Raw genomic sequence first — 14,772 nt, 5'->3', positions numbered from 1 at the left:
TTCTATCGAAATTGATATATCAATATCTATTTAATATCTCAATATCCATATCATATTGCTGATACTGAATTTTTTGTTTTTTATGATTTAAATATTGATTATATTAAATATTACATTAAATAGTATAAACAATGATTAAAAATATTCATAACTGTGATCAAAAAATTAATTTTGTCCGAATTGTAATTTGTAAACTACTTTACAAATAAAATAATTTCTGGTAATAACCTACGCAATGTAAAATTTATTTATAAAAATTAAAACATTACACAACTTGAACTTGATATTGTTTATGATCCACATTTGAGACACTTGTTCGATGGTGACCCAATATTTAATGTCTACAATCAGGAAGCTGTAAACATACTTTTTTAATTATTAATATACCATGAGTTTAGACTTGATATCTTTGTCAGAAATATACAAATGTCAATGTAAATTCGTAATATTTAATAATAATATACGTAACTGTATAGTAAAAATACCATCAATTTATATGAAATTGTATGTATATTAAATGTAATGTCTTTGTAATTAACAAATTTATATTAATTATTAATATAAGTATAATCAATAATCTCAAATAAATTATTTTATTTGTCGAAATTGATAAAATATTTTACGCAAACATACATTTATTTATGACAAAGAAAGTCAATGTTATATTATTACTAATAATCTTTATTATTAATAAAGGTATGCAGTAATATATTTTTATACTGATAAATGTAGTTATATTCAGTGATACGCAATATAGCATATATTAATTATGAAGAAATATTTATTAGGGACGGACATAAAAAATTCTTACATTAACGACAAAGCATGTATATTAACTATTAATATACTTGTTCTCTCAGTGTGTCAGTCGGAGCACCTGGTCCTGACTTATTAAAACATTGTGCAGAAATGCTGAATAGATCCACGCGACATAGACTGATAAAAATAGAGTATTTTAATATTGCATTTATCTTTGCGTTTGACAGACAAAATATACTTGAACAATCAATACATATTCTGAATAACTTTTTGTATCTTTCTAAATTATTATCTTTAAAAACAATTTATTATCATAATATTTAAAAATAAGTTATTATTAATCAAATAAAATCATTTTTATTTTTACTTTGTACTTTGTACATATGTACGTTGGATTTGTTAAATCGCGCAAGTAATAATGTAACTACAACTAATATTAATAATTATTATGACTTATAGAAAATAGAGTCATAAAAGTTAAAAAAATTATTTCTATAAGTAAAAAATATCTATATATTATTGTTTCGTGCTCTGCCAAGGTATCATCGGGACACGAATGATTGCCGGGACCACCCTGTCCAGGGCGCGGGGCAAAAGCCGAGGAGTTAGCGAGAAGTGAGTTTAGATAACGCACGCCCTTGATTTGATTGACAAGCACAATTTATTTCAACGCGATATTTGTAGTTTTTTCGCACTCGCGCGACCGAGCGGGCTGAGCATCTGTGGTAGATGTCGGGACGGAAATCTTGCGTCGCTCGTACTCTCTGCGCTTGTTCGCGAAACGGAGATCTTGCAGAGCGATTAAATACCGCCCTCGCGATCGGAGATCTTGAACGCGACCGACGGATATCTTGCTCTCGAGGCAGATGAGCGACCGCGAACACGATAACTCGCGAGATGATCAGGCGCACTTAGGTTCCCTCGGGGACGCGATCGTAAGCACGAGGTGCACACAAATTACACTGAGAACGTAACTTAATATACGAGACGCGGTAATGCCACGTTAAAGCCCCTTGCACAATGCCAGGCAACAGGCAATAGGAACAGGGAATAGAAATCAGAAATCATGTATAAATGCAGAATAAACAGTGACACAGGCAATAGACACAGAGTTTCCGTCACGTTGGAAATTTTGTGCCTATTGCTTGTTGCCAACCAATCATAGCATTCAAACTTTTTAGGTTGTAATTAACGATTTTTTGGTTATTTCCTGTTCCTATTGCCTGTTGTCTGGCATTGTGCAAGGGGCTTAACGATGAGAACGGCGCGGCACGACAAGATGGCCGCGAGCGGGGTCGATATCAGGATCGAACTCCCAGCGAATATTGTACAGACTTGCTATATTGCGAATATTGTCTGAACTTACGCGCGATTATTGCGACGCTCGAGAAAGAGGCGCTCGCAAAAACCGGGTTTGATTCGTGTGACGGTTTCGCCGTCGACACGATTCTCGCTTGAAGAATCACGCTACCACACGCGGTGATCACGTGATCCGTCCCTTGGTTTCGCCACGTCGTTGTTGGCGAACGGATAACGAAGGCTTATGGAAATAAGATGTTTCGCGCGACGAACCTTTGAGCGGGTGCAAGATCGCGTCGAAGCGGGTGCGCTCGATGCAACCCTTGGCACGGATGCAGGAAGCGCACCCAACTAGCCGGAATTCGCGCGCGGACCAATCGACCGGGTGCTAGCGCGACGAAAACCGGATCACTCTTCGCTTCACGTGAACGAAAGAGCGATTTGAGATGTTTCACGCGGCGACCAATTGAGCGGGTGCGGCTCGCGATGAAATTATACGGACTTCGCGCAATTACTTTCGGCACTCCCGATAAGATAATTGCCACGAACGGCCGGCTCGACTTTCTCCTTAGCGAGGCAGAAACGGAAGAGAGCGCGGATCGACATCGATCATCCCTCGTCCCTCGTCCCGATAGGAGACCCTCGGCGGGGGTCGTTGCTTCACTAAGAACGAATCATATCGATCCACAATGTGAGAAGACGAATCACATCAATCGATGTGACGCGTTGCGCGGTGTAGTGTGTACGCGAATTAAGGTGAAATTTCATGGGCAGTGAAAAGCAGCAGCAGATCGTACTGATTGGCTACAAAATAGAGAAGTTCTCGAGTTTCTAGAACTCCTCTATTTTGTAGCCAATCAGTATGATCTGCTGCTGCTTTTCACTGCCCATGAAATTTTCACCTTTAGGAAACGCGTGCGCGGTTTGCAATTACAGGTCGGAACGGTAGGCGCGACAACCGGGTGATCTCGGGCGAATTCGGGTCAAGCCCGAGGGCTGTTCGTGCTCGCGCCAGGGGCGTTCGCTGACGCGACAGCGCCCCACCGTAACGACTTTACCTTAATCCTAAACAATTATAAATTTTTTTCAGAATGAGATAGCAGATTCAATTTTATTCATTCAAGTTAAAGTGTAATTAAAGTTAATTGTAATTAGTAATTATCAAATATTTTGATAAAAGCAAATCTCATGCAAATATTTAACAAAGACAGTTTTAAATATTTTTTAAGTTAAGATTATACATATACATACATACATACATATATATATATATATATATATATATATATATGTGTAAAATGTAACAATGATACTTAAATAGTTAATGAACATTTTATGAAGATAAATAAACATTTTAATATTTGTTGCTTACATTTATGGAATATTTCATGACCTATTTCAGAAATAAAATCCTAAAGTATTTATTGATACTTTGCAATCCATATTGATGAAAATAAATGTTGCCTTAGGAAGAAGAAGAAAAGAAAGAGAAATATTATCTCTTTCAATATGGTATCACAGCGAGATTTGGGAATGTCGCGATGGGTTAGCCAAGTTTTTGAGCAAACGGTATGGCAATTCCGTGATGAGAGAGCATCTAATATTGACATGCGGAGCATCGCACGGTCTTCAACTATTATTAAATACCATACTCTCACCGAATGGAATTATCTTTGTAGAGGAAGTTGTGTGTGTGAAGCTAGCGTCTCATTTTGCGGAAACTCACAAATTATTGAGAGTTCTGACTTCCTTTTCAATAGTTCTAGAGTTCCTGCTAGTTTAAACAAAATAGTTCTGGCTTTTAAAGCCAAAAAACGCGTCAGTACAAACTGAGACGCTAGGTTCACGCAGCGTCTCACTTTGTCCTACACAAGTTCCACTACTGTATCTCATCAGATTTTGCGAGATCTATAGTTCTATAACAGTTCTATAAAGAGTTCTGCCATATAAAAGCAAAAAAATTAATTATAAGTACTAAAAAAAATTACAATGTAACGAGTATACCGAGTTGAGACGCCAGTTGAAATCTCGGAGTTCCGATTTATGTAAAATATTTTTCGAGTAGTTCTGAGCATATTGAAGCATTTCTTAAAGAGTTCCGAGCGTTAGAATATTTGTGTTATATTTTAAAAAATTAATATTAACCGAAAAGTAATCATGACGGAAAACGATGAAACGCTAAGCGAAATCTCGGAATTCCGGTTTATATAAAATATTTTTCGAGTAATTCTGAACATATAGAAACATTTTCCAAAGAGTTCCGGGCATTGGCATTGTTGTATAATTTGTAAATAAATTAATAACACTCGAAAGTCAGGAATTTATCGAAAATAGGTGAGACGCTGGCCGTATTTCGACAGTTCTGCGAGTTTTATTATAATTTTCGTATACAGTTCTGAACGTGTTCTAACGTTTTCTAAAGAGTTCTAGCGATAAACATTATTTAATCATTTTTTAAATAATTTTTATCGCTCGAGAAAGACGCATTTACGGGTATATGGGTGAGACGCTGTAGGAAATCTCGGAGTTCTGGCTTATATAAAATATTTTTCGTTTAGTTCTGAACATATAAAAGCAATTTCTAAAGAGTTCCGGGCGTTGGCAATGTTGTAAAATTTTTAAATAAATTAATAACGCTCGAAAGTCAGGAATTTGTCGAAAATAGATGAGACGCTGGCCGTATTTCGACAGTTCTGCGAGTTTTATTATAATTTTCGTACAGTTCTGAACGTGTTCTAACGTTTTCAAAAGAGTTCTAGCGATAAACATTATTTAATCATTTTTTAAATAATTTTTATCGCTCGAGAAAGACGCATTTACGGGTATATGGGTGAGACGCTGTAGGAAATCTCGGAGTTCTGGCTTATATAAAATATTTTTCGTTTAGTTCTGAACATATAAAAGCAATTTCTAAAGAGTTCCGGGCGTTGGCAATGTTGTAAAATTTTTAAATAAATTAATAACGCTCGAAAGTCAGGAATTTGTCGAAAATAGGTGAGACGCTGGCCGTATTTCGACAGTTCTGCGAGTTTTATTATAATTTTCGTACAGTTCTGAACGTGTTCTAACGTTTTCAAAAGAGTTCTGGCGATAAACATTATTTCTGGCGATAATCATTTTTTTAATAATTTTTATCGCTCGAGAAAGACGCATTTACGGGTATATGGGTGAGACGCTGTAGGAAATCTCGGAGTTCTGGCTTATATAAAATATTTTTCGTATAGTTCTGAACATATAAAAGCAATTTCTAAAGAGTTCCGGGCGTTGGCAATGTTGTAAAATTTTTAAATAAATTAATAACGCTCGAAAGTCAGGAATTTGTCGAAAATAGGTGAGACGCTGGCCGTATTTCGACAGTTCTGCGAGTTTTATTATAATTTTCGTACAGTTCTGAACGTGTTCTAACGTTTTCAAAGAGTTCTGGTGATAAACATTATTTAATCATTTTTTTAATATTTTTATCGCTCGAGAAAGACGCATTTACGGGTATATGGGTGAGACGCGTAGGAAATCTCGGAGTTCTGGCTTATATAAAATATTTTCGTATAGTTCTGAACATATAGAATGATTAAATAATGTTTATCGCCAGAACTCTTTAGAAAACGTTAGAACACGTTCAGAACTGTACGAAAATTATAATAAAACTCGCAGAACTGTCGAAATACGGCCAGCGTCTCACCTATTTTCGATAAATTCCTGACTTTCGAGCGTTATTAATTATTTAAAAATTTTACAACATTGCCAACGCCCGGAACTCTTTAGAAATTGCTTTTATATGTTCAGAACTATACGAAAAATATTTTATATAAGCCAGAACTCCGAGATTTCCTACAGCGTCTCACTCATATACCCGTAAATGCGTCTTTCTCAGGCGATAAAAATTATTAAAAAAATGATTAAATAATGTTTATCGCCAGAACTCTTTAGAAAACGTTAGAACACGTTCAGAACTGTACGAAAATTATAATAAAACTCGCAGAACTGTCGAAATACGGCCAGCGTCTCACCTATTTTCGATAAATTCCTGACTTTCGAGTGTTATTAATTTATTTACAAATTATACAACAATGCCAATGCCCGGAACTCTTTGGAAAATGCTTCTATATGTTCAGAATTACTCGAAAATATTTTATATAAACCGGAACTCCGAGATTTCGCTTAGCGTTTCATCGTTTTCCGTCATGATTACTTTTCGGTTAATATTAATTTTTTAAAATATAACACAAATATTCTAACGCTCGGAACTCTTTAAGAAATGCTTCAATATGCTCAGAACTACTCGAAAAATATTTTACATAAATCGGAACTCCGAGATTTCAACTGGCGTCTCAACTCGGTATACTCGTTACATTGTAATTTTTTTTAGTACTTTATAATTAATTTTTTTGCTTTTATATGGCAGAACTCTTTATAGAACTGTTATAGAACTATAGATCTCGCAAAATCTGATGAGATACAGTAGTGGAACTTGTGTAGGACAAAGTGAGACGCTGCGTGAACCTAGCGTCTCAGTTTGTACTGACGCGTTTTTTGGCTTTAAAAGCCAGAACTATTTGTTTAAACTAGCAGGAACTCTAGAACTATTGAAAAGGAAGTCAGAACTCTCAATAATTTGTGAGTTTCCGCAAAATGAGACGCTAGCTTCACACACACGAGGAAGTTACTTATATGATTGCTCTTGATGCTTTTAAACAATTTTCATTAATGCGAATAGTTACAAGTAGACGAGGTAGATGATACCTACTATACATTTTTATATATTTGTAAAACAAACAAAATAATGTCTAATGCCCGTTTTTACCAACGTCGTTTAACTTTAACCTTAGTTTAATTCACTTTTTGTCTAACAGTCTCCCTTATGCCCATTTTTACCAATGTAGATTAACTTTAATCGCGGTTTAAGTTACTAAGTATCTTTTTCTAACTCTTAGGGCCAGTTTCACAAGTGTCGGTTAACTTTTAATCTTAGATTAACTCACTCTTCGTCTTTTTCTAAGGAGGACGTTAGAAGGAGACGAAGAGTGAGTTGAACTAAGGTTAAAGTTAAACGATGTTGGTGAAACGGGCATTAAGGTATTATAGATTTATAAAAATAAAAAAAATAAAAACTATACAGTAAAAATGTATATACATATAGTAAAAACATATATACTATACAGTGTCCCATTTTAAAAAACGCACCTCGATAATTCTTCAACAAAGCATTTTCAGCAAAAATTTTCAGACAAAAGTTGTACGGTTTCGAGGGGCACATAAGATGGTGTCATTAGTTTGACCTTGAATAGTTGCTTGAATGTAATGTCACGTGAAGGTCACCTTTAATTTCTTAAATAGAACCCCCCATATTGTAATATATCGTTTGAAAGGGCATAAAATAAGAAAAATTTTGGCGCAAGTTAGAGGTCCATTGGGTCCAGGTGGGTTACATTTGAAATTTTTGAGTTGGTGCTCCCTAAAACACTAAGAAATTTTAAGTGAAACCCCCCATATTGTAGTATATTGTTTGAAAAAGCACAAAAAAAGAAAATTTTGGCGCAAACCAGAGGTCGATACGTTAACCCGTTCGGGAGTTATTTAGGGTCAAAGTTCAAAAAACTAATTTTTGAACCTAAATAACTTTTGAATGGGTCAACGTATCGACCTCTAACTTGCGCCACAATTTTTCTTATTTTATGCCCTTTCAAAGGATATACTACTACTATATGGGGGGTTCTATTTAAAAAATTGAAGGTGACCTTCAAGCAACTATTCAAGGTCAAACTAACACCATCTTATGTGCCCCTCGAAACCGTACAACTTTTGTCTGAAACATTTTTGCTGAAAATGCTTCGTTGAAGAACTTTCGAGGTGCGTTTTTTAAAATAGGACACCCTGTACAGTAATTACAATAAGATATAATGTATCAAATGTATGGCTGAGTTTCTAAATTCATTGCCAGCGCTGAAAATCTATACGTTACGTGTATATAGACTTCCAACACTGGAAATCTATACTACACGTAACGTATACTATAGATTTTCAACGCTGGCAATGAATTTAGAAACTCAGCCTATATATGTATATAATCCTGTATATAGAGATATAAAAATATAAATAACATAAATATGTTTTTATAATATTAGACATTTTATAAAAAATTCTATGACTATGTAAAAATGTTAACTAAAGTATCTATTGTTTTTATTTCATATAGTGCCAATGAAAGATGATCCAGTAGATCTAGGTACACTTGAAAAAATAATAATTGAAGAGAAGACAAAAGGCAGACTTTCTTTTAAATCAGAAAATATTCTGGGCGATGTTTTATACAATACCAATTTTTCATAATCCAACCGGAATGACATTGTCACCCGGTAATTTAAATACTGCTGTAAATGTATATTTTAAATTGTAACCATACAATCCACTGTATTTTATGTCAGAATAATTTGCGATTCCATTATTTTTTCAACCAATATACTTATATATGTATACTTAAGTATATATGTACTTCAAATTTTTATACTTTAAAAGAACAAAATTTTATAATCAAAAGTGTTCAAAATCTAAAGTTCAAAAATCTGAAGTACATATATATCAATCAATCAACGTTTATTGTTTCCCTCTCGGGATTACAAGGCGTTTTATAAGGACGTACCCAACCTTTTACATATATACTCATACGCCATTCTAAGTCACTTTACATCGGCGTTTTGAAGGGACGTACCCAACCCTGTACACTTTATCCCTCCTGTCCCGACCTGGCCTTTGGCCTTAAACATTCTCAAACCCTCCCTCCCCTGCTCGTCCTTAACCTTCTTTTCTGTTTAGGCCTAAGGCTTAGCCCTCCTCGACTTCCCTCTTCCTGTTCCTTCTGGTTTCCTTCCTTCCTTCCTGTTCATCCGGTCTCTTTTTTCTACTTCCTTTTACCTCCTTCCTTAAATATCTCAATTTCCTGCTCGCTAAATTTCTGCAATGGACTACATAGCCTCTCTTTGTCTCACTCACCTTCCACTCTCACTCACCCTCGCACACACACATACCCTCTCCCTTTCTCTCTCTCCTTTTTCACGCACCCTTCTATACTGTTTCTTTATTATCCCTCTCTACCTTGCCATTTCTGTTCAACTGAACCCACCTTCTACGCTTCTCGATCCAGCCTGCTCACTCATACCATCCTCTCCTTCCCTCACGTAATTATAAACTCCTTTGCCTATAAGCTTCATAGCGCCTTTACGTAATTATAAACTCCTTGCCTATAAGCTTCATAGCGCCTTTACATGTTCATAACCTGCTTAAACTTCTCTTCATCTCACTCTCTGCCTCGCTCTCACTCTCTCTTTCATACGCACACGTACTCTTTCTCTCACTCTCTCTCTCTCTCTCTCTCTCTTCTCTCTCTTTCTTTTTCACACACCCCCGCATCTTTATGCTATTTCCTTCGGCCTTCCTTCACTGCACGGCTCTCTTTCGCCTACTCCGACTTCTCACTCTTCTCCATCTTTCCTCTTCCTCGCTCCATTCCATCTGCTTCTTGTCGCTTCCTTCCTCTCGTTTCTTCTGTCTCCGTTAGCTCTCTTCCTACTTCTTCTTTGGTGTATTACAAGTTCCTTCTTCTCATTTTCCACCTTTACGTCGTTCGCTTACTTACTTAGCTTTTTCCCTTCCTATCTCTCTATCTCGTCGCTACCTTATACCCTCTCCCTCTCCTGCAATGCCAACGCTTCTCTCACTCTCGGTTCTCATGCCTGCCAACTGCTCATCTCGACCTTCCTTCACATGCGCCCTCTACTCTCTCCTCTCACTGCTTTCCTCGCAGCTGCCACCTGTCTCTCGTTCCTGCCTCACTCTGTGCCTGCGTTTGCCGTGCTCTCCAATCCCGCGTCCCAGTGCTGCGTCTCAACGCCCCGCAGTGGCGCCAACCCACTCTTTTGGAGGGGCCAGTGCCCCGCGCCGTCTCGACCGCAGCTGGATACGTCTCCTCAACTCTCTATCCATTGTCATCCTCGTTCTCACCTCCGCGCCATCTCCTTTCACTGCTTTGCTTCGGTGCTCTCTTTTCCGGTGCCGTTTCCATCAGCATGCCTGCGCATTCTTCCTTCCCTGTCGTTCTGCTCCGTTCCTGCCGATACGCGCGCCGCGCAGTGTCCCGCCGGGTCGCAGTGGCGCCAACCCACTCTTTTGGAGAGGCCGGCACCCTGCCCCCGGCTCCCCACTCGCGCCGCCACGATTCTCTTTTCTGCGCCATCTGCGTTGCCTCCTCTTCCTTTCTTCGTTTCCTGTCCCCCTTCTCACTCCCCTCCCTCTCCTCTTGTCTTCCCCTCTTATCTTTCCTCTTCACGACTTAACCTCACTTTCCTGGGCTCTGCTCCATCTCGTTTTACTCCGCTTCTTTATCTTTTTCAGGCCTCCCTTCATGCTCTCGCATTCCTTCGCCTTTCCTTTACTTATCACTGTTCTCTCCTTCCATTCCTTACTTTCTTTTCCACGATCCTTCTATCTTTCCTCCTCCTCCTCGTCAGGTGACTGTCCGCCTCTCTTACCCAACCAGAAGTCCCGAAGTACATATATATTTAAAAGAATAAAACATATAAGGTAAATATACCAATGCCTGAACACGTACCCATGTCTGGACATTTTTATCATTTTAATCCTTAAAATGCTTTAAATAAGTTATAACGTGAATTAAAATCAAAGAATCAAAAATAAAAATATTTTTCTTGTATTATATTTTTATCTTTGATCTTAATTCGCGTTGTACTTATTTAAGAACTAAATTATTTTAGAAACTAAAATGATAAAGGAGTCCAGACATAAGTCTTAAGTGTCCCGTCATTGATAAGTACCTTACTTCTTGAGATACATTAACATAGATTATTTTGTCAATTTTATTTCTCGGTAGATCAATGCAAGCGTTTAGTAGAGATTGCACAAAACAATTCCATAATGTTAGTCTGCGATAATATGTACAATTTGCTTTATTATGTGCAAGGACCTCTGCCACGACGTTTATTTTTTTACGATGATCCAAAAGAACCAAATTATAAAGAAGGGAATGTTGTATCAAACTGTTCTTTCTCTAAAATCTTTTCACCAGCGATTCGCTTTGGATAGATTAAATGCAGTCCGCGTGTTGTGAACATTGTAAAAACATCGTAAGGGATCTTATTTTCTTTTTATTTAAAAAAAATTGTTAATTAAAAAATTGTGAATTATGCGAAACTATTTAATGTGTCAACGATTTACGAAAAAGACGTGCGTTATATCGATTAACGAAAATCTTGTGACTTATTATTGTAACTGTCTTAATGTATGTCTTTCAACTTTTTTTTTAAGGGCATAATGTGCAGTGGTGGTGGAGTTAATCAATATGTTTCAGGAGTAATTGCAAATTTGCTTCATGAAAATCTTGAAAATGAGTATCTGGATAAGATTATAAAGATCTACAAGGTACGTTACATCATCTCTGTACTATAAATATTTTTATGCTTCAAAAAGTGTATCATTATATAATTTAACGGTGATTATCGTACAGCAAATCTTTAATAGGTATTTAATTATAAAAATAGATTATGTATGCTCTCATAATTTTGATAATTTATTTTAATACAAAAATTGTTCTTATATATTTTTAAACCATTATATAAAAAGTAGATAAAAATAAAATAAATAAAAGTCAACTTACAGGAACAATTAGATACCCTTTGTAAGACACTGAATCAATTTCTGCCAAACTGTTGTTGTTTATATCAACGATCAGGTGGTTATTTCGTCTGGATCCATCTTCCGTCAGGTATAACGAATCTTTTTCCCATACAATTCCTGTAATACAGTATAACTGATTGTGAGTAAATTCGAATATAAAATTTTGAAGTAATTATATATTACAATTTTCATATTATTCATAGATATTATTCATATAATGTATTCTTTTTTAATTATATTTTTATATACTTGTAAAATACTTAATTTTTTGTAAATTATCTTTTTTTAAAGATATAAATGCTACCAAATTCATCAAATGGTGTCAACGGGAATATAAAGTATCAGCGATACCAGGTGCTCAATTTTCATATAAGGGTGAAGCAAAAAATTTTTTACGTATAAGTATAGGCTTTCACGCGAAAGAAGTTTTGGAGACTGCGACACAAACTTAATGCAAGGCGCTTTTGACATATATGAGACATGATGTTAATAATTGTAAAAAGGATATTATAAATAAGAATGATTCAAAGACATAAGCAAAATTGTTTAACCAGATCAGGATTTAGAAAATAGAATAAAGTATGTAGGGTAGACCGGGGCACGTTGTCACACATTTGGTTCAATATTTTTTGTATTTTTTACATTCAATATTTAAGAGTACTTTGATATGCCAAAAGGACCCCGGGCCCAGCCATAGGGAAAATAGATCCCGGTCAAATTGGTTAAAACTGCAGTATGTTGTACTTCATAATCTCCTGATCAAAGGTGTTAATGGGCACCAAGTCCGAAAACCATCTACTTTTCGAGTTATCAGACGTTGAACATGGTAAAAATGAAGATAATGGGGATATTCTATTTTAGAGTATCCACGGTAATAATTCTTTAGGGTCGCATTTTTATGTGTGTGTGTGTGTGTGTGTGTGTGTGTGTGTGTGTGTGTGGTGGGGTGGGGTGGGTGGGTGGGTGGGTGGATGGGTGTGTGTGTGTGTGTCGGAGGAGTATGCTGTGTATGTGCATGTGAATGTAGGTGTGTGTGTGTGTATATTCTTATTATCAGTGCACCGTCGGCATTAGCATCACCCAATGTACACCGCGTGGAGGTTGCGCGATCGGATTTTGTACATCTTTTGGCCCTGAAAAGGACCGATCAATTTCTATGATTAGGGTCACTCGTTGATGTTACGTGGCTGCGGTCGGTTCGCTGAATCACGAATGGATTCGATTATCTGGTTTGAAGGATAATAATATTAGGTTGATGTCGTGCATAACCCATAACGGGACAGCGACACGCAGTAGCAAAGAGACAGATATGTTAGAGGGAAACAAACATATGACTTTCAGGCTCTTTCGCTGTTTCAGCCGTTTCGGGCAAGAATTGGCGTCGTTGGCGATACGCTACGACGGTAGAGTAAAGCGTGCGCGTAATATTTTGTCATTTGCGGCCGATAAGTTTGAGTCCGCGCAGTGTCAAACTTTATTTAAAAATCATTAATATATTACAATTTAATTACTTTTGTAATTATGTAATAATAATTCGTGATTCAGCGAACCGACCGCAGCCACGTAACATCAACGAGCGACCCTAATCATATACATTGACTATACATTAACCGGTCCTTTTCAGGGTAAAGATGTACAAAATCCGATCGCACAACTTCCACGCGATGTACATTGGTGATGCTAATGCCGACGGTGCACTGATAATAAGAATATACACACACACACACACCTACATTCACATGCACATACACAGCATACTCCTCACGACACACACACACAACTCACCCACCCCCACCCACCCACCCACACACACCCACACACACACACACACACAACACACACACACACACACACACACACACACACACACACACACACACACACACACACACACACACAAACACACACACACACACACACACACACACATAAAAATGCGACCCTAAAGAATTATTACCGTGGATACTCTAAAATAGAATATCCCCATTATCCTCATTTTTACCATGTTCAACGTCTGATAACTCGAAAAGTAGATGGTTTTCGGACTTGGTGCCCATTAACACTTTTGATCAGGAGATTATGAAGTACAACATACTGCAGTTTTAACCAATTTGACCGGGATCTATTTTTCCTATGGCTGGGCCTGGGGTCCTTTCGAGTGAACCCTCAGCTTCAATTGGACAGTATCGAATTTTGTGTGATTGTTACTCTACAGTTACATAACAATAAATTGCATATTGTTACATAACAATAAATAACGACAGGTCGCTTGTGACAACGTGCTCCGTGACCGGGACACGTTGTCACATCAAATGTAATTGCATGCAAAATGTTATCCAAACTGTATTCAACGTAAATATCAATATATTATAGTGCGATGCAATGTAAAAAAGTAAAATCCTTTACAGAAACATTTATTTTATTTCAAAAAAATTCAAAAAGCACGAAGTTTTTGTCTTAATCTAAATACAAGAATTCCACTCGAATGCGCAACTTATTGATACACATTTTTTCTTTTATAATCATGTTGGTGATTAAACATAAAATATTTTTACTCGTTATCGTCATCCGAAGATTCGCAATAGATTCCCATCAAATTCGTGACAACGAGCCCCGAGGGCATTTTTTTACTTCAAACAGCCTCATGGCCGACACGTTTGAGATATTCATAAGGTTAGGTATTGCACGCGATAGGTAAAAGTACATACTTTAAGATAATATAAAGGTCTATTCTGAAAAAACATAAGCTTCATGTCCAGTACGTTGAATATTAGACAATAAAATTTTACTTACGGTCGCAAAAAACTTTCAAGTTGATTTTACGTCAACACGGCTGGAGCAATCTCAACACTGTAAACACACCAAAGATGGGCATACACTAACACGTTTTGGGAATGACGGGTGCTGCCCTGTGGTTATTAGTTTTTTAAATAAAGCCGATGTGACAACGTGCCCCGGTCTACCCTACAAGACTCTATTTATTAGTTGCAAAAAAATTAATTTGCCATTGCAGTAAAAATATTTTTATTG

The 14,772-nt window shown here is 36.8% G+C and overlaps 1 long non-coding RNA gene across 1 annotated transcript; it reads left to right on the top strand.

Annotated features, from left to right (window-relative positions):
• The first annotated feature begins 11,373 nt into the window (after positions 1-11,373).
• On the top strand, positions 11,374-12,424 carry LOC139819013 (uncharacterized). Its single transcript, XR_011733573.1, has 3 exons — positions 11,374-11,487; positions 11,725-11,830; positions 12,034-12,424. It is a non-coding gene; the product is annotated as an uncharacterized lncRNA (long non-coding RNA).
• The last annotated feature ends 2,348 nt before the right edge of the window (positions 12,425-14,772 follow it).

The sequence above is a fragment of the Temnothorax longispinosus genome, chromosome 9 (genome assembly GCF_030848805.1).
Source record: "Temnothorax longispinosus isolate EJ_2023e chromosome 9, Tlon_JGU_v1, whole genome shotgun sequence".
In the NCBI taxonomy this organism is placed as follows: domain Eukaryota; kingdom Metazoa; phylum Arthropoda; class Insecta; order Hymenoptera; family Formicidae; genus Temnothorax; species Temnothorax longispinosus.
Note: the sequence above shows the minus strand (reverse complement) of the source record. Positions and strands in the feature narration are given on the sequence as shown.